This window comes from Hypanus sabinus, chromosome 25 (assembly GCF_030144855.1).
Source record: "Hypanus sabinus isolate sHypSab1 chromosome 25, sHypSab1.hap1, whole genome shotgun sequence".
Taxonomy (NCBI): Eukaryota; Metazoa; Chordata; class Chondrichthyes; order Myliobatiformes; family Dasyatidae; genus Hypanus; species Hypanus sabinus.
The window spans coordinates 32495188-32516029 of NC_082730.1; the positions used below are offsets into that span (position 1 = coordinate 32495188).

General features: G+C 38.2%; 1 protein-coding gene and 1 long non-coding RNA gene across 3 annotated transcripts in view; both read left to right on the forward strand.

The window, feature by feature from the left end:
• Positions 1–2962, forward strand: part of LOC132381145 (uncharacterized) — a 37879-nt gene extending 34917 nt beyond the window's left edge. Inside the window, exon 3 of the long non-coding RNA XR_009507951.1 lies at positions 2631–2962. This is a non-coding gene — a long non-coding RNA (uncharacterized LOC132381145). The remainder of the gene's footprint in view (positions 1–2630) is intronic.
• Positions 1–20842, forward strand: part of LOC132381144 (chemokine-like protein TAFA-5) — a 366425-nt gene that overhangs the window by 35704 nt on the left and 309879 nt on the right. The window lies entirely within an intron of this gene.

A 20842-nucleotide genomic window follows, 5' to 3' on the forward strand; every position in this document is an offset into this window, starting at 1 on the left:
TCAGAATGAGGAAGAAATGTGACCTAAGTCACTGACCTTAGAAAGACTGTTAGTGCCAGACAGATTGAGGTACATATCTTAGAAACTGCTGATTTCCTAGGATTTTCACGCAGAACAGTTTCTTGAGCTAACAAGGAATGGTGGGGAGAAAGAAAAAAAATCATATGAGTGGCAGTTCTGTGGTCAAAAATGCTTTGTAACGCCGGTAAAATAAACCCAATATGTGATGTTAGAAAGCTCCACCTGTGGAGACACGGGTCTAAGACGAAGGAACACATACCAATCCTCACAGAGGGATCAGTAGTAGAGAGTGTGAGCCATTACAAGTTCCTGAGTGTCAAGATCTCTGAGGATCTAATGTGGTCCCAACATATCGATGTAGTCATAAAGAAGCTAAGACAGTGGCTATGCTTCATTAGGAGTTTGAAGAGATTTGACATGTCAACAAATACACTCAAAAACTTCTATAGTTGTACTGTGGAGAGCATTCTGACAGGCTGCATCACTGTCTGGTATGGAGGAGCTACTGCACAGGACCGAAAGAAGCTGTAGAATGTTGTAAATCTAGTCAGCTTCAACTTGGGTACTAGCCTACAAAGTACACAGGATATCTGTAGGGAGCAGTGTCTCAGAAAGGGATCATCCATTACTAAGGACCTCCAGCACCCAGGGCATGCCCTTTTCTCACTGTTACCATCAGGTAGGAGGTACAGAAGCCTGAAGGCACACACTCAGTGATTTAGGAACAGCTTCTTCCCCTCTGCCATCCGATTCCTAAATGAACATTGAATCTTTGTACACTACCTCACTTTTTAAAAATATACAGTATTTCTGTTTTTGCACGTTAAAAAAAAATCTATTCAATATACCTATACTGTAATTGATATTCTTATTTCTTATTATTTTTATTTTATTTATTATTTTTTATTCTCTGCTAGATTATGTATTGCATTGAACTGCTGTTGCTAAGTTAACAAATTTCATGTCACATGCCGGTGATAATAAACCTGATTCTGGAGGGATGAAAATGAGGTGTGGCTGATGCAGGCACAGACAAGCGATTAGAAGTGCAGCAAACAATTAGAAACAAAAGAATGTAAACCATTAAAAGTGGAATTACAAATTAGTATCTCCACTTTACTTGAAAACCTTGGGGAAACCCCTGGAGGAGAGATGATGTAAAATATTTATTGAAGCCAAGGCTACAAGCAGCAGCTATAACAAAACGGTATCAGTAGAGATGAGGATCCAAGATCTCTACCATGTAACTGGGAATTAGTTCTGATAAATTACTCTAAGGAATTTGGTTAGTTTTTTTAAAGTAAACGTTGTGAATAGACTTTCTATGGTTGACCAACTATTTCATCCAACAAACTAAGAAACAAGATGGCAAGCCACTCAAGATCGAAGAACCAGCACAGCTATGAAATGTTCCAAGACATAGATGATTGATCAGATATATAAATTTATTTTTCATTCGAGGGATCTGAATTTGATTTTCTACAAGAACTGGTTATTTTTGCAAAGACTTTGAGTTACTGAATGAAATTTACTTTGTTTAAAAGTTGTGACGTTGGACAATTGTCATATACATTATTTTTTGGTTTTGAATTTGTAGGCATACTGATTCGAATTGAAACTGAAGTTAACCATAATACTTAAGAATAGGAATTCAATTATGGATAAATAACAAGGCAGATGTTAGTTTGTCAACCTCTAGGTCTAATTAGTTAGAGAAAGTGGAGTAATAAATATTATTCCAATGAATCTCACTGATTTCTAACTAAACTGATGTTTGTTTTTTGTTTGATATGAGATTGGGAACCTTAGGCTGAATGTTGGAATTTTGAATTGTTCTTATTCACGTAAATATTTTGTGTATATTGCTACTTTCATAAACTTGATCAGGTTAGACTTCAATAATATGCAATAAACCTTTTGAAAACTCGAGCAAAAAAAATGAAGCTAGTGAAATTTTCAGTTTAATTTTTACTCCCCAAAGTATTAATAAATTGTATTTCAGTGAATTTGCAGTTTAACTGATTTTGTAATGTATTATTTGGCTATTATCGGTATCAAATTGGTTCCAATGGAGCAGTGATTTGCTGATCAATGTCAAGCATAGTGTGGCATTGACAAACATTGAGGAGCTTTTCAAACACAACAATTAAAATATGTTTAAAATAAAAATTGCTCTATTTACACTTCTAATGTATTTGGTGATGTTGCTGGCTTCAATTGGTCAGAGTTGACCATGTCTTAGCTGTCTAGTTACACAAGCCTGAGCAGTACGATATGCAGATCAAGCTGTTGCCCATGCTGCAAGCTTCCCCTCTCCACGCACCTGATGAACCCAAAGGAGCAGCAGAGACGATACAGTTTGGTACCAGAAGCATTGCAGGAGTTGAACTCAATGTAGGACTGCCTTAGGGACTCCAGCTCCGGATTTTTCCCTTGGGGGTTTGCTCCCGAAGTCTTTCCCATGAGTGGGTATAGCCACAAGGCAACAGAGGTTTGAGATCAGTTTTCCTTCTAGATGAGCAGTCAACCACAGCTGACGAGCCCCATCTGCCTGAAGTGACTGGTATTAAGGCGCCAGTAACCCACCTTTTCTCTTTTGTTTTTGTCAGTAGAAACAGTTCAAACAGGCTTGGAAGCTAAACCACACATGAAGACCAGGAGCTGGACTTGATTGTCAGAGGCTATTTGAAGCACAAACCATTGGGAGCCTTTAATGGGTAGTGGGAGCTTATCTCCATTACCACCCTTTGATATAACCTTGTAGTATATGATATTAGCATGTTAGATTTAGTTAATGGTAGTTGTGAATGTGGATGCAAAGTCATATTGAGAATCACCAATATTAATTAAATCAATACTAGAAATTGACTGTCATATATCCCTCTCTCTCAGCAGCATCTCTCTAATTAAAATGAATGGTATCAGTGGAACAGTTCTCGGGTATAAGAGATCAAGTTCCCACACACATGAATATTGGATTTTTAAACTTCTATGCAACTTTGAGGTAAAGTTTACAGAAGTCAATGAAGCATAGACTACAGTGATACCACCCCCCCCCCCACCCTCTCTATCCCTACCACCATTTTATTTTCATGACTTGTGATTTTGGTTGAATTTCATTCATTCCTTGATGAAGTCCCATAACAAGACAAAATCTTTCTCCCAAAGTATTCTGTATAACAGCTTCCTTTGTTAAAGACATGCTTTGGTGCAGGTGGGCTTTTTTTCTGCTGTCACTTTAGAAGTTTTTCCTCTTGCTTCCCATTCCAAAAAAAAAGAACAAAATTCTTCCTGTGTAATATTGAGTAATCTCTCTGAAGACCTACACAATTTAATAATTTGCTTACCATTAATTAAGCCACCATTCATAGCCATGCCTTCCCCTGCCAAAATTTTAAGCTCTGAAAATTATTTAAATTGCTTTGTCTTGTTACCTTTGACATGTTTCTTAAAATATTTTAATTTGATCTAACCTCTGATTATTTAGCTTGAAGTTTCTTTAGGGAAGTATTAGGGAAGATTATGTGCAGTACTGCTATAAAATGGGGCAATCAAGGCAACGTTTAAAGAGTTTTCCACAATAAACTAAGGGAAGTAACTTCATATTAGTTTGAGGTAAACAAAAATTTAAAAGTTAAGACACTAAAACATTTTTTAATCTTCAGAATGTCTCCATAACAGGCATTGACATTGTCAGTTTTAATGTTGGCTGTAAAAAGTGTAAAAAGCTTACTTTGAAATTGATTTTGGTCAAGATAAGGCTATTAAAGCCAAAGCATTTTATAAACCTGATTCTTATTCTGGAATGATTTAAACATATGAAATTTTGTAATTAAAGTGAAATTTGAACGATTATGGAAATTTGTTAACCAATGTCTCAGACTTACATTACAACTTCACACTGTCTAATTAAAGCTTGTTTTTCTCCAGAATGGTTGAAACAGATTGCACCTAAGTTATTCTATCTTACTTTGTTCCTAAAAGCACTTGTATAAAAATAATTTTTGAATAAGTGTTGTTATTTTCATTGGAATATAAATATCTTCCCAATGTCCAAATTGTCATCAGTATAATTAAACTTGATTTTTTTTCTTTCTGATGCTGCTAGATATTCATTGCCTAACAGTTGTGTAAGCTTTCAACTAGGCCTTTGTAGATTGATATAGTAAATAAACTAGAGATCTTTAAATTAGCTTGGGCATAGTTCAGTGATGAGACCTTTAAGGTAATATGTTAAGTTGATGAAATATTAAAATTTCCCTTAACAGCTGAACTATTAGAGCAAGTTCTTCTATCCAGTGTGCATAGTCCTTATGATTCTTTTAAAATAGTAATTCATAATAGTAATCAGCCACACCAGTTCTTTATGGTCTGATTAATCCTTTATCTCTTCAGCAGTACTTAATTGCATTGATAAGGAAGTAATGGAGCATCGGTTTCTGACAGCATGCATGAAAATAATTGCATTACTGCAAAACTGGTTTAGTAAGTTGCATTCCACCAATTATTCAAAACATTTGCCCAATAAATTATAATGTTCAGCCTGGCGTCTGAACTCAGTAAGACATCGGTTGTACTTTTATTTTGTACTTTATTAAGCCACCATGATGAAGCATGAAGTCCAGATAACTCTAATGCTACACCCAATGAGAGATGAAATGAGGAAAAGCAAGAAGCAAAGATAAATTAATTGCAAGCTTGAGGTTTAAAGCATGAGGATTTGAGCAAGAAAAAACGGCTGAAGCAAATAGATTTTTTTTAATCTATTGCATTGTAGGAACCACTTGCAGTGATGCTGATTGTAACAGGAACTTGTACATAAAAGTGATTTATTGAGTTAATTTTTTCTGCCTCTGATCTTCTAAAAAATGTAAATCTAATCCTAGTCTTTTGCCGCTGCATATTCAGGAGGCTGTCAGGACAGAATCCTATGAATCCTGGACCATGACTATGATTACCTACTCTGTCAATGTGACCACCTTTTCATCATGATAAAAAAGGGTATTATTTGCTTAGTGTTTGCTACCTTTACTCACTTTACTACCCCTTTAAATAATGATGCAAAATCTGTCCCTAGAAGATGGAGCCAGATCTTTCTGCAAAGGGGTTATGAGTATCTGGAATTCTTTAACCCAGAGAACAGTTTGAATTTGATGCAAAGTTAAGTTGATTTTTTTTTTGTTTTGTATAGTAATCCAGGTTTATAGGGATGAGGAAATAAAGAGGAATTGTGGTAAAGTCAGATTGTGATCTTCTTTAATAGCAGATTTGGCCCATGGAAGTGTGTGTCCTCTCCCGTTGTGTTACAATGTTCAGTGTGCCAGCTGGAGCACAGCATTAATGTTGTGTGAGTCCCAGGTGTACGTCATCTCCAGCATGTGAGACCTGGACCTTTAGCATTATCATTGGTAACTTCTCCCCCATTGACGAGTGTCGGGACCGGAGGAGAAAGTCAGGCTGATTTCACTTGCTCTTCCATGATGTTCATTCCTCTCTCCAGCAGCTGTTGTCCCTGTGAGTTTCATGGCATTTTTGCCCTGCTGATATAATGAACTGAGATAGAGGCCTGGCCCTACTCCAGATGCTCCAGGGAATGGATCTAAGGACTCAATTTGGTTCAGAAGGCTGTCGTTTGCTTCTGTTTGCGTGATGTGTATTTTTATCCACTATCTCTGTGCAGTGGTTATAATCTTCATTAAAATTTAGTTCTGTGGCTTTCTTGCTTTGTGGCTGATTATAAGCAAACACATCTCAAGGTATATAAATTATACGCTCTTTGATCATGTACTTTAAATCAACAACCTAGGAATTATGATTTCAAAGGACCACAACTGTTGAAGCAATTCTGTGGCCAATATGACATGTTAGCACTTGAGGGCTGTGTGGCAAACGACTTGTTTCATGACTCCCCCAAACTTTTTCATCATCTGAAAGACACAAGTTTGTACATTTCTAGAGTTCACTGCCTGCAAGGTTGAAGGAAGCAACGTAATAGTTACTTCCAAAAGGGAAAAATGTTGGCACAATGGCATAATAGTCAGTACAATACTGTTACAGCATCAGTGACCAAGGTTCAGTTGAAAGGAGTTTCTGTGTTCTCCATGTGACCTCCTGGTTTCTCCCAGGGGCATTGGTTTCTCCTACATTCCAAAGGTGTAAAGGTTAGTAGGTTAATTGGTCTTGTGTAATTGGACAGTGTGAGTTCATTGGGCCTGAAAGGCTTATTACTGTGCTGTATTGCTGTGACAGAACAGGTTGGCGATGCTAATTCTCCCGCTAACCTTGCCCCATAGCCCAGTTAGTCACTCCTCATTCTGTCCCTGGTCTAGTTTCCCTAGTAGTTGACATACTTTGCCCTCCTGTACCTGCACTTCTTGGGTGTTTGCCACTTACACACCACAACAGTGAAATTATCACTAGCTTAGTTAATCAAAATAATCTCTTTGGTTAATGAGCTCTAATGGTTTATAACTCATTAAAAATAAGGATTCCAGACACAAGCATCCCAAACAGTTCCATTTATTTTCACTCGCACTGTTACATCTGTTTGTAGACAGCAGAATGGTCCCAAAAGACCCAAGGGACAGTTCGGGGCATCGTAAAATAATGCCTGGGTTAGTGTGAGTAGGTGCACTACACCCTACACGGGCAACAGCACTGGTGGACGTTCATCTGAGCATGTGGACGGTGATCTGTGGGTCTAACAGAGGCACTCATTGTGGAGTAAAACTAGGATGTTAGAATCCCTGTTTAAAACGTTTCATTTCTGCATCTGAAAACTGGCCACATGATTTACCCCCTCCCTCCCAACCAACAGTAGAATTTCCTGGTCCTTCCAGGTGGAGACAGATTGAAACCCTCCCCAATACACACACAAAATGCTGGAGGAACTCAGCAGGCCAGGCAGCATCTATGGGGAAAAAAAGTACAGTCAACATTTCAGGCCAAAACCCTTTAGCAGGACAGAAACCCTCAGTCATGGAGTGTATCATCGAGAAAGCCTCTGTATATTTATAAAGTTTTGTACGTGTTTGTTTTCTTTTGTCTATTTGTAAATACTTGTTTTCTTCACAACTTTTGGGCCACTTCTGCATACTTTTCACCTGGTACAAAATAAAACCCCTTGCTCTAATGTGCTGTTGTGGTTTACCTGCTGTGTTTTACCAACTGGTGACCCTCATCGGGCACGCTTACTCACACCCGGTAGTGAGGTGTGACAGATGGTAGTAGTGGTGGGATGGGAAGCCGAAAAGGGGTGAAGATGATGAAAAGAGCTGGTCTGCGCTCATGGAAGATCAGAGTTGAGCAAGACGCTCCAGAGATGGAGTCTCCTGAGGAAGGATGGTGGGACATGATGGAGTCTGAGGAAGAGTATGTGGCCCAAGGTGCATTGCCCAAGTCAGGGTGCTTCTGAGGAACTGGGGAAGTCCGTGGAGATGTTGGAGCCGGCAGCTGTTCTTGGCCAGTCCATTGCCATGCAGCAGACTCGGGAAGAAATACTTTTGCAGGAGTTCTGAAAGCTATGAAGCAGCCTGAGCAGAGCTCCACCACCAGAGACGAGTGTTGACCCAGGAGCGCCCACTGATTCAGAGACTCCAAGGTTCATAGCCTCTCTAGACCCCTTGGAGAGCAGAAGCCATAGAATGCTGCTTCCACAACCAGCACCTGGTGCTCTCTGTTACCTGGACCTCCATGTATGCAGGACCAGCCCTCACAGCCACCAGGCACTTCACCTAAATCAAGTTGGAACTTGATTCCAGTTGGAACCCAAGCTGCCAGTCTTCCAAGAAGGAGGAGATATTGAGTATCATCTCGTGTGGTTTGAATGGCTGGCTCAGATGTGGGGATGGCGCATGGAGGAGTGGTCGTGTTGATTTAGCCCCCTCCTGACTGGTAGTGTTGGAAACTTGCTCGGCCATGGTTGAGGCAAGGTCCAACTGTTACTCTGACCTGAAGGAGGCACTCCTGGCAAAATCCCACAGCTCCCTGGCGATGTTTCAATTGTGCCAGATGGAGAGTCGCTGAAGGAGACTTACAGCCACATGAAAAAGCTTTCCCGGCACTGGATAAGGCCGGAGGTCTGTAGCAAGGAAGAGATCAGAAAATTTGTCCTCCTCGAGCAGCTGCTGCAGGTCTTGCTGGGGGATGTTTGTACCTGGGTCCAAGAACACAAGCCCTCCAATGGACATGTCTTTCTTTTTCAATCTTTTTATTGAATTTCATATATAAAGAGAAACATAACATAATATAATTAGGTTATAAGTGCACTAGATTTGAAGTTAAGTTTATAATAGGATAACAATATCATATTAAATATCAGCCAAAAAAAACTTATAATAAACAATCAAACCTATTTTGATTGAACATGAAAAAGAATAAAAATAGTCATCAAAAGAAAAAAAAAGTAAAAATGCACGAAAAAATGTATTTTAAAAAAAATAAACCTAAACTAACATGGGCAATAATACCAGTTTATATGAGTATGATAGTGTCAAAAACTCCGGAACTCCATACCAGAACAAGAATAAAAAGAGAAAAGGTCTGGAAGAAGCCAAATTAATTCATATGAAAGTGTCGAATGAACAGCCCCCAAGTTTCTTCAAATTTAATTGATGAATCGAAAATAGTACTTCTAATTTTTTCTAAACTCAGACAAGAGATAGTTTGAGAAAACCACTGAAATGTGGTAGGAGGGTTTACTTCTTTCCATTTTTGTAATATAGACCTTCTGGCCATTAATGTTACAAAGGCGATCATTCGTCTAATTGAAGGGGAAAGTCGACTACCATCCTCATTTGGTATACCAAAAATTGCAGTAATAAAATGAGGTTGTAAATCAATATTCCAAATTGAGGAAATGGTAGCAAATATGTCCTTCCAATAGTTATGTAAAGTGGGACATGACCAAAACATATGGGTCAATGAGGCCACATCTGAATGACATCTGTCACATTGAGGGTTAATATGAGAATAGAATCGAGCAAGCTTAACTTTAGACATATGAGCTCTATGTACAACCTTAAATTGTATTAAAGCATGTTTAGCACATATAGAAGAAGAATTAACCATTTGTAAATTTTTTTCCCATTTTTCTGTTGATATATTATATTGAAGTTCTTTTTCCCACTCTTGTTTAATTCTACCTGATATTTCTGGTTGTATCTTCATAATCCTATTATAAATAAGAGCCACTAATCCTTTCTGACAAGGATCCAGGGTAAAAATCATGTCTGAAAAGTCTATCAAAGTTGAATTGGGAAAGGATGGTAAAACTTTATATAAAAAATTTCTAATTTGTAAATATCTAAAAAAAATAAATTAGATTTAGGTAAATTAAATTTGTTGGAAAGTTGGTCAAAAGACATCAAACTACCTTCAAAAAAGAGATCATGAAAACATATTATACCTTTCCTTTTCCATATGCTAAAAGCTTGATCTGTTAAAGAAGGTTTAAAAAAGAAGTTAATTAAGATAGGGCTATCAAGAACAAAGTTTTTCAGAGTAAAAAACTTACAAAACTGAAACCAAATTCATATTGTGTGTTTGACAATAGGATTGGATATCTGGTTATTGAGTTTAACTAAATCAACCGGAAGAGAAGAACCAAGAATGGAGAGTAAAGAATATCCTTGTGCAACATTACATTCTAAATTTACCCACTGTGGGCACAATGGTGAATCCAAATCTAGTTTCCAATATATTAAGTTTCGAATATTATTTGCCCAATAATAAAATCTAAAGTTAGGTAAAGCTAAACCACCATCTCTTTTAGATTTCTGTAACTGTCTTTTACTTAACCTGGGATTTTTATTTTGCCACACAAATGAGGAAATTTTTGAATCAATGTTATCGAAGAAAGATTTAGGAATAAAAGTTGGTAAGGCTTGAAATAAATATAAAAATTTTGGTAAAATCATCATTTTAATAGCATTAATCCGACCAACTAATGATAAGGATAAAGGAGACCATCTAGTAGTAAGTTGTTGAATTTGATGAAGCATGGGTAAAAAATTCAATCTGAATAAATCTTTATACTTCTTAGTAATTTTTATACCTAAATAAATAAAGTTATCAGTAACAACTTTAAATGGTGTCCTGTCATTCAATAAAGTTTGCTCATTTAAAGGAAATATTTCACTCTTATCCAAATTTAATTTATAACCAGAAAAACTACCAAATTGAACCAACAAAGATAGGATAGCGGGAATAGACCTATCAGGATCAGAAATATATAACAACAAGTCATCAGCATAAAGTGATAACTTGTATAACTTTTCATTACAAGTAATACCAAAAATATTAGGAGATTCATGAATAGCAATGGCTAAAGGTTCTAATGCGATATTAAATAATAAAGGACTTAAGGGACAACCTTGTCTCATACCACGAGATAATTGAAAAAAAGAGGATCTATAATTATTTGTAAGAACAGAAGCAACAGGTTTATAATATATTAATTTAATCCATGATATAAAATTAAAACTAAAATTAAAATTTTTCAAGGCATTAAATAAGTATGTCCATTCAACTCTATCAAAAGCTTTTTCAGCATCTAATGAGATAACACATTCTGAGGTTGTGGGTGAAGAAGTATAAATTATATTAATCAATTTTCTAACATTAAAAAAGGAATACCAATTCCTAATAAAACCAGTTTGGTCTTCTGAAATAATCTGTGATAATACTTTTTCTAACCTAATAGCTAAAATTTTTGTAAGAATCTTAGAGTCTACATTTAATAGCGATATAGGGCGATAAGATGGACATAAAGTAGGATCTTTATCTTTTTTAAGAATTAGAGAGATAGTAGCTTCATAAAAAGACTGGGGTAATCTCTTCTTAGTAAATGCATCATTAAAGATTTCACATAACCAAGGGGAAAGCAAAGAAGAAAAAGTTTTAAAAAATTCTATAATATAACCATCAGGACCAGGAGCTTTCCCTGAATTCATTGATGAGATAGCCTCTCCTACTTCGGCCACAGAAATAGGAGCATCAGACACACTTTGATCTTCATCTGTCAGTTTGGGAATATTTAAATTGTTAAAAAAATTATCTATCATGGACAGATCGCCATCAAATTCTGATTGATATAAAGATTTATAAAAATCTTGAAAAGTATTATTAATTTCTTTATGATCAGTAGTCAGATTACCGTCTTGTTTATGAATTTTAATAATTTGTCACCTAGTCGAAATAGCTTTTAATTGGTTAGCTAACAATTTACCAGTTCAATCACTATGAATATAAAATTGAGCCCTGGTCTTAATTAATTGATTCTCAATTGAAGAAGATAATAATAAGCTATGTTCCATTTGAAGCTCAACTCTCTTCTTATAAAGTTCTTTGGTAGGAGTAACGGAATAAATCTTATCAATTTCTTTAATTTTATCCACCAATAAAGCTATATCTAAATATCTTTGTTTTCTTTTACCAATGGAATATGAGATAATTTGTCCACGGATAAAAGCCTTGAAAGAGTCCCAAAGTATTCCTCTGTCAATCTCTTCGGTATAGTTTGTTGAAAAAAATAAGTCAATTTGTTGTTTTATGAAGGTAATAAATTCTGGATCTTGAAGCAAAGTAGCGTTGAGTCTCCAAGATCTAGTATTAATGGAAGAGTCCAAAATCTTGATAGATAACTTCAAAGGTGCATGATCCGAAATGGCAATAGAATCATATTTGCAATCAGTAACATCTGTTAATAAACGATGATCAATAAGGAAATAATCAATTCTAGAATAAATATGATATACATGTGAAAAAATTGAAAATTCTTTATCTTTAGGGTTCAAAAACCGCCATATTTCAGTAATTCCCGAATCAACCATAAAATAATTAATAAGTAAGGCTGATCTATTCGGAAGAGTTCGAATAGGTTTAGATCTATCCATCAAAGGATTCAAACAACAATTAAAATCTCCACCCATTATCAACATATATTCATTTAGATTAGGAAGGGAAGTAAATAAACGTTTAAAAATTTCAGGGCAGTCAAAGTTTGGAGCATAAATATTAACTAGAACCACTTTTCGATTAAAAAGTGAACCAGTAATCAACAAAAATCTGCCCTGTGGGTCAGAAATAATTTCAGGATGTGTAAACGAAATTGAGGGGTCTATAAAAATACACACCCCTAATTTTGGCGGTACAATTCGAGTGAAATTGTTGATCCTTCCAGAACCTAAAAAAGCGTTGATTATCCTCCCTCCTAATATGGGTCTCCTGTGCAAAGATAATATTAGCACTTAGTCTATGGAATACTTTAAATTTTTTTTACATTTAATCGGATGATTTAAACCATTAGTATTCCAAGAGATAAAATTAATAGACTTCTCCATCATGCCAATATTGATTGTGTATATCATAAAAGGTTAAAAAGACACATAACCCATAATTCAGGAAGAAGAAAAAAATGATTCAGGAGCAACCGGAGAAAATGACACCTCAACAATATTAAAAATTTAAAGTTGGCCCATAAACTAAAAGCAAAAAAATAAAAAGCAAAAGCGTGAAAAAAGATCCCTACCACCTCCCCCAACCCCTCGAAGAAAAGCCAAGCGGCAGGCGCACAAACTAATACTAATATTACCCCCATTTCAAGATTGCAACTCCATGAAAAGATAAAAAGAGATTATAAAACACCCAGATTTAAGTACAGGGTCGCAAAAAAAAAAGAATATATATCAATCAAAATGAAAAAAAAGTAATATAATAAAGTAAAAGATCATTAATTAAAAAAGGATAAATGTTAAAGTTTGAAACAGTGTAATATGCCTTTAAAAAAAGATTCCATATTCAAATACAAAAAAATGACGTTTCAAAAGCAAAGACTTATGGGAAGAAGAAATGACATTTTGAAAAAGCCATATTACAAAATATAAATGTAAATTCAGCAATCTATTAAAAAAAGTTTTAAAAAAAGGTTATCAAAATAGAATTAAAAAAGGATTCAATAATCACTACAATATAAAAAAAAGGGTCCAAAAATCCAAAACATTCGTCCCATTCTCAAATACAAGCAAACAAATGAATGCTTACGGAAAGCAAAGTCTTATGGGAAGAAGAAACGACATCTTAAAAAAAGAAATCATTATTACAAAATATAAACATGTATATCCAATTCAGAAAAAAAATAAGAAAAAAGACATTATAGTAAAATTAAAAGAGCATCTATAAACCATGATAGTAAAAAAAAACAGGTCTACAGACCAAAGTAAAAAGCTATAACGCAGCTTCATAAGTTAAAGCCCAAAACAAAATAGCATCTTCTCTCCAAAAATTCTTCAACATAACACATAGTTCAGCTTATGCTGGAAGATCGATGTTCTTCAACGAATTTCTTCGCATCTCCAATGGACATGTCGTGGCACAGCTGGCCCAGTAGTACATCAACACCCGGAGAGGAGGAGGACTATCATCTCCTGCTCAGTCATGGGAGTGGCTCCCATTCGGAAGCAACCCTAGTTCACAAATAAGACACTAAAATCAATATAGAACCCAAAACTCCCCTAACTTGCTATTACTGTTGACAAATTGGTCACAAATCTTCTGTTTGTGCTGTTTTTAAAAAAAAACACTAAACTGTCTAACTATAATGTCCTAAGGGAGGGGAGGGTCTCTCATTGCTAGATTCAGGGGCAGATGTTAACCTTGCAAGGAGGGAGAACCAGGTAAAATATTCTGCTGAAATAGCAGTTTGGTGACTGGTCAGAGGTTCCATGTTCTCTTGGATACAGGAAGCATGGTTACCTTTGCTCAGGACAGAATTTGTTCCACCTCTTATTGGTTTCTGCACACATATGATTCAATGCATTCATGGGGATTTTAAAAGGTATCCTCCTGCTGATGTTATTCTTGGGGTGGCGTGTAATGTATACCTACTATGGGTGGGAGTAGTTGATGATTTGACAAAAGATGTGGATATTGGTAGAGGTTTACTGGTCCTGGTAGACTTAATGGATAATTTTGATTCTGCTGCAATCGTGTCTTGCCCTGAGTCCACATGGTCACAAACCGTAGCTGGGGTGGAGCTGCTGCCAGCAGTGGCTGATAGCCTATTTGAGGGAGGTAAGAAAGGGCCACATAAGTCACTTCAGAAACACGGCCTGGAGAAAGCATTGGGTGCACATGACCACTCACCCAACACCAAAAAACTTCACTACAGCCCAAAGGCAGGTCCCCACAAACATAGCTGCCGTACAGCGAGCAGATCTGTCCTTGGCTCCTCTATATACTCAGGTGAATGGGGAGGATGACAAGGGGTCCTTTAGCTGTAAAGATAGCTATGTGCTGGAAATGTATCTGGTAGGTACCCCTGACAACTGATTTGTAGTACTCACCTGTGGCAGGCCCCTCGTTTTTCATCTGCTCATTATCAACCACTGGCCTGGCCATTTGGGTCAGCAGAAAGCCTACCTGAGGGTAAGCCACAAACTTTATTGGCCATCTATGTACATTGATGACAAGAAATATTCTACTTCCTACTCCAGCCACATCTGACACACTGACAGAGCCCCACTACAGACTTTGCCCAACCTAATCAGCACATTCAAATGTATTGCTATGGGCTTTCTAGGCCTCTAGAGAAAAGCAGATCTGGGTTCCCTTGTATTTTGAGTTTGTTACTATGTGACCCAGTTCCTTGAGGCCTTCCACTGCATTTCATCACCACCCCTAAAATTATTGCTGCCCTAGTACAACTCTTGTGTGGGTTTCCCCTGAAGAAATTTAAACTGAGCAAGGCACGAATTTCACCTCATGCCTTGTGTCTCAATTACATCCTCAGCTGCTTAGTTCAGGTATCCACACCACACCCTACCACCCCCAAGCTGACACCTCAGTGGAAAGGTTTCATCAAACCCTCAAGAACAAGTGTGTGTCTGACACAGGAAGAGGCTGGGATAAGCAGCTGCCCTTCCTCCTTGTTGATATCAGGAGGTTTCCCAGGCATCGACTGGCTTCTCCCCGTTTGAGATCCTGTATGAGTGGGATGTCCAGGGACTCCTCAGTTTGCTCCACCACAGGTGGGAGGACAAGTCCCAATGCAGCACTGGTGAGGGCTTTGTCTCTTATGCCTTACAAATGAAGGGTCACCTGGAGGCTTGGTACAATTGGGAGAAGGCCCAGCAGAACGATAAGATTTAGTATAACCCTAAGGCATGGCAAAGGGAGTTCACCCTTGGTCTGCACAAATGAATTGGAGATTGGAACGGAAATAATTTTTATAGGGGACATGTAGACCTGGCGCATCTCTTGCTTATCACCAAGTAGATGAAGAATTCTGTTATATTCAAAACAAGACAAAGAAAGAGGCTATCTCAGTTCATCTCAGTTACTATGTTAAATGAGGCCATAGCTACTGAGTTTAAACCTAGAAAGAATAGAGACTGAAAGCATAATAGTCCCAGAACTGAAACTTCCCAGTGTACCTTGTGGATGTCCTGAAGAAGACTGCAGCTGCTGGCTTGACATTGAACATCCAGAAATACAAGTGCACCCTCACTGAGATACGGTACCTGGGCTACCAGCTGGGGTGAGGACTAGTTCAGCCACTGGTTGACAAGGTTAAGGTCATCAGATCAAAGAGGCAGATCCGGTCCTTCCTGGGGTTAATTGGGAGGTGTCGGTGTTTTATTCCTCAGTCTGCCACCTTGGCGTTCCCATTAACAGAACTAACACGGAAGTCTGTAAAGAATCCGGTCCAGTGGACTAAAGAATGTGAGGAAACCATTGTGTCTCTGAAGGAGGCTTTGTGTTCCCAGCCAGGTCTCATCAGCCCAGACTCCACCAGACCATTCACCATCCAAGTTGATGCCTCAGCAGCAGGGATTAGAGCAATCCTGGCCCCGGGGAAAGGGGGAGAAGAACAGCTGGCATTGAACCTTAGTCGGAAGCTGCTACCATGGGATGCAAGGTATTCCACTGTTGAGAAGGAAATTCTACCATAAAACAGGCCTTGGAGAGCCTCCGGTATTACCTGCTAGGCAGAGAATTCATTCTGGAGCCCAACCACAAAGCACTCAGCTGGATCCACTCTGTGAAAGACCAGAATACACACATCATGAGATGCTACTCGTCTCTACAACTGTTCCATTTCAACATCCATCATCAGGCAGGTCAGCACAACATCATGGCAGACTATCCCTCCTGATTGGCTACTTCGTGCAATCTAGAAAGGGTGGGGGGGGGAGGTGATGTGACAGAACAGGTTGGCAATTCTACCACTAACCTTGCCCCGTTAGTCACTCCTCGTTCTGACCCTGGTCTAGTTTCCCCAGTAGTTCACAAACTTTGCCCTCCCATTCTGCAATTCTTGGGAGTTCACCATTTACACACCCCAACAGTAAAAAAATTGCTAGCTTGACTAATCAAAACAATCCCTTCAGTTACAGTGCTATATTGGTTTATAACACATAAAAATAAGGAATTAGACACAGGCATTCCAAACAGTTTCATTTATTTTCATTCACACTGTACATCCGTTTGCGGACAGCAGAACAGACTCAAAAGACCTCAGGCATTTTAGGGGAGTCCTAAAATAATGCCTGGGTTAGTGGGAGCAGGTGCACCACACCCTGCACAGTCAACTCCACTGGTGGGGAGCCACTATTCTTTTATGTTCATCTGAACATGTGGACACTGATCTGCCAGTTTAACTGAGGCATTCGTTGTGGAATAAAACTGTAGAATGTTAGAATCCCTGTTTAATTCTGCATCTGAAATAATTGCTCACATTGTCACATTATTCCCCCCCCACCCCCAATCAAAATGAACAGTAGAATTTCCTGGACCTTCTAGGCCAGACGGAGGCAGATTTAAACCCTCAATCTGGCTTTGCTTGAGGAGTGTGGAAGTTGGTGAATAGTTATATTGAAACATTAAAGAGAAAGTGTTTCATGGAGAGAAGCCGCTATATATTTGTAAGCTTTTGTATATGCATGTTTATTTTCATTTGTCTACTTGTAAATACTTTATTCCTTCACAACTTTTGGGCTGCTTTTGCATTTTTTTTTTGACTGGCCCTAAATAAGACCCCTTGCACTAATGTGCTGTTGTGGCTTAGTTGTTTTTTTTCCAACAGCTAACCCTTGTTGCGTACACTTGCCCACACCTGTTTGTGAGGTGTGATAATCTTTAGCTAAAATAAATGAAGTAGAAATTAGAGAGAAAATAAGTCCAGGGCTGTGGAGAAATAGCCGGTGAATTAAATGGTTTGCGATGCTCTTGCAAGACTATCAACATGGGCTGGAAAGTTTCTGTCTATATCTTCCTTCTATTTTGTGATTATTTATTTCTTTGGCAAAAGGATAAAACTATAATACAGGAAATTCAAGACAAAAATTGCTGTCAGTAAGCACTGTAATAAACAATTTAGCAAGGCCCATTCAATAGCAGTTCTTAAAACATGACCTCCAGCATGCAGACATCAAGCAGGAATTCATACACCATGGAGTACTAAGAGTGAATTGACTTCTGCCTCCAAAATGTTTTTTCATTGACCCACTAGATTGATGATTATTCATCAGAAAATTTTGATAGTGGGTAATTAATCTGAAATTATAACAAGTTCTCTCTCCACAATTCCTATTGAAGCTTCTGAGTATTTCCAGCTTTTTCTGATATCTGGTATTATGCTAATTGTGATGTATTTGATACTTTGGTGAATTGTATAGTTTATTCACATTCCTCAATTCTGTATTCAGTATGTCTTTGTTATCGAGGTTGACTGAAAAGATTGAATGCTCTCTAATGCTGTATGAAGGGTGCAGTGAAAGATGAAACCAGATACATTATCCAGAGGGATTGGATGTAAATTCCAAAGGCTTAAAATATCAAATCAGTGAGGAATAAGATAACCTTAAATATTTGTTACTAAAAAATGTTGAACATGGTCTTCCTCTTCTGGTTTTCCACTCTTCTGATCTTTCTCAGTTTAAGTAGAATACAGGTGTGTGGACAACCCAATATGAAAAGCTGACACCAGTGGAAAATTTGATTGATAAGACTTGAGCAGCCTCCATTTTATGAAGAAGACAAAGTTGCATATGTACAATGAATTTTCTGCATGTTTGACATTATACTTGTGCTAAAAAAAATCAGATTCATAATTGTTCTAACAGCCCATGATTAGATAAGGAAACCTCTCATGAGGCTCTTATTGTCCACACAGAAATGTGCTTGGCCATAAAGGCCCACCTCTTCCTCTGTCTATCTTGCCACAAACTGTTCTCCACAGCTGTGGTTAGAACAGATTGTGGTTGGTGCTCATTTGCTCCAAAACACACAAGAGCAGCATTTCCATCAGAACACTGAACTGATTTGTCTTCCTCTACTATTGTTGAAACTACAGGGGCTGTGTCCATTAGGAGTTCTAGAAAATTTTGTATATAATTGCACACAAATATACACAAGGTTTAGACAGTTGGTTCAGTCCTTTGAGTTTGATTAAAAACACATTGAGTATTTTCCAATATGTTTGGTCATTGACAAATGGTGTTAACTTAATTGAATATTGGAGAACAGTTTGACCCACAAGCAGAGAGATTGGAAAATATTTTCTTTTAGGCAGACCTTCAATTTGAATCCTTCTTTATTACTGATAAGACTGATTACTGCCTCCATTGAGCCAGCACAACTTTTGGCTTTTTGAGGGAAAAGGTATTCAACAATTGAGACCTTAAATTTGCTAAAAAGCCCATGATTCACAATGCAGCGGTTATTCTTGTCTTATTCTTTAACAGCACACGTCAAAGAACTTAAGTGATGCCTCTTACACCATCTCTATAAAATCCTTTAGTCATTGGCAGGATAGGTAAACCAATGTCGCCTAGATCAACATGCACATTATCAAGTTCACTTAGTTAGCTCCATTAGACAGACCACATTGTTTCCATACTTGACACCAGATTCCTGTTGCTTAACATCATGGCATGAGATTACAATGAGGCTTGAAGACCGTTGTCTAAGCAGTCTTGGGGGGAAAAAAATCTAACATCCCCACTGACTCATGACATTCTTGAAATATGACCAATCAAAGTGGAAAAGGGTATTTGGATTGGCAGTGAAAATTGTGAGACATCACAAACGAGAGGGCATGATTTGAGAGTTAGGGGGCAGAAGTTTACGGGAAACACGAGGGGGTATTTCCTTACTCAGAGAGTGATAGCTGTGTGGAATGAGCTTCCTGTAGAAGTAGTAGAGGCCAGTTCAGTTGTGTCATTTAAGGTAAAATTGGATAGGTATATGGACAGGAAAGGAGTGGAGGCTTATGGGCTGAGTGCGGGTAGGTGGGATTAGGTGAGATTAAGAGTTCGGCACGGATTAGGAGGGCCGAGATGGCCTGTTTCCGTGCTGTGATTGTTATATGGTTATATATGGTTTTCATTCCAGGCCACGTGGATGTCTAGTGAAAGTTGTAGAAGGAGAATACTATCTCCATCATTACCCACTCAACCACTCCTACCCCACCTGAGGGGCAGGGTTTATGGAACACAAATTGGGAAAGTATGAAGTTCTGACACTTACTCAGCAGGTCAGACAGCATCTGCAAAGGAAGTTTTTCTGCCTTTTTCATCAGAGCTGGGGAAAGTTAGAAATCAAATATTTGATGTTACAGAACAGATGGATGGGTGAAGAAAATGCAGGGAATACCATGAAATAATGCAAGCCAAAGGAAGTGGTTTTGCTGGCAGATACACTTATAAACCCGGGCGATCTGTCTGGAAGAAATCTATATGGAAGGAACTGAATGAGAACAGAACTGTGGAAGCCTCCACACACTGATGGTGCATGTCTGATCCTTTGTGGAAGTGAACTTCAAACTGGTCCAGGTGTCTGTTGTACACTGTACAGTACTTCACAGGTTGAAGATCCAAGTCATTTTCATTTTCAACCAGAAACAGAAAAGTAACACACAGAAAATGCTTTTGGAATGCAGCAGGCCAGGCAGCATCTATAAGAACACGTACAACACGCTGGAGGAACTCAGCAGGTCGGGCAGCATCCACGGAGTTGAGTGTGGTGAATTTGTTACCACAGGCAGCTGTGGAGGCCAGGCCATTGGGGGATTTTAAGGCAGAAATTGATAGGAACTTGATTAGCCACAGCAGCAAATGTTCAGGAAGGGGGTCAGGGAGTAGGGCTCAGGAGGGAAAAAAGGATCAGCCATGATTGAATGGCAGAGCAGATTTGATTGAACAAATAGCCTAATTCTGCTCCCATGTCTTGTGGTCTTCTAGCCTTGGGGTCTTTTTTTAAATAAGGACATGTTCATCATTAGGCTTTAGGCAATGCAGATGGAACTGTATTCTGCTGAAAAGTGGGAATGTTGCCACCTAAAAGTTGGACAGATGATTCAAACTGATCTTTGCAGTGAGGAGGGTATCCTGGACATTACGGTGAGCATATGCACCACTGCTCATAAACTCCCTGTTTATTGTTCCTTGTAGCTTGCAACAGCTTTTGTTTATTTCCCAGCCCTGTGCAATCTTCTGAATGATATGTGTAGCATCCAAAATCAATGAAAGCATCTTTAGCATGTCTATGGCCTGCTCTTTGTGTTTTGTCCTTTTCGGTTTGACAATTTTGCTGTGGTGAGAAGTTTCCTATCACCCACCCTTTGGGAAGCCAGCCAGAAGTACAAACCCAAATACACGCTCAATATGATTTGCTTCATGGGTATCATGATTAATGTGATTGGCTGCCTTGGGTGGGGGGGGGGGGGGAGAAGACTGTAATAAATTTCCTGATGTATTTGTACATGACCTACTGAATCCTGAATATGTCTCTGACAGATTTAACCAGAGAGCTCTGGAAGATC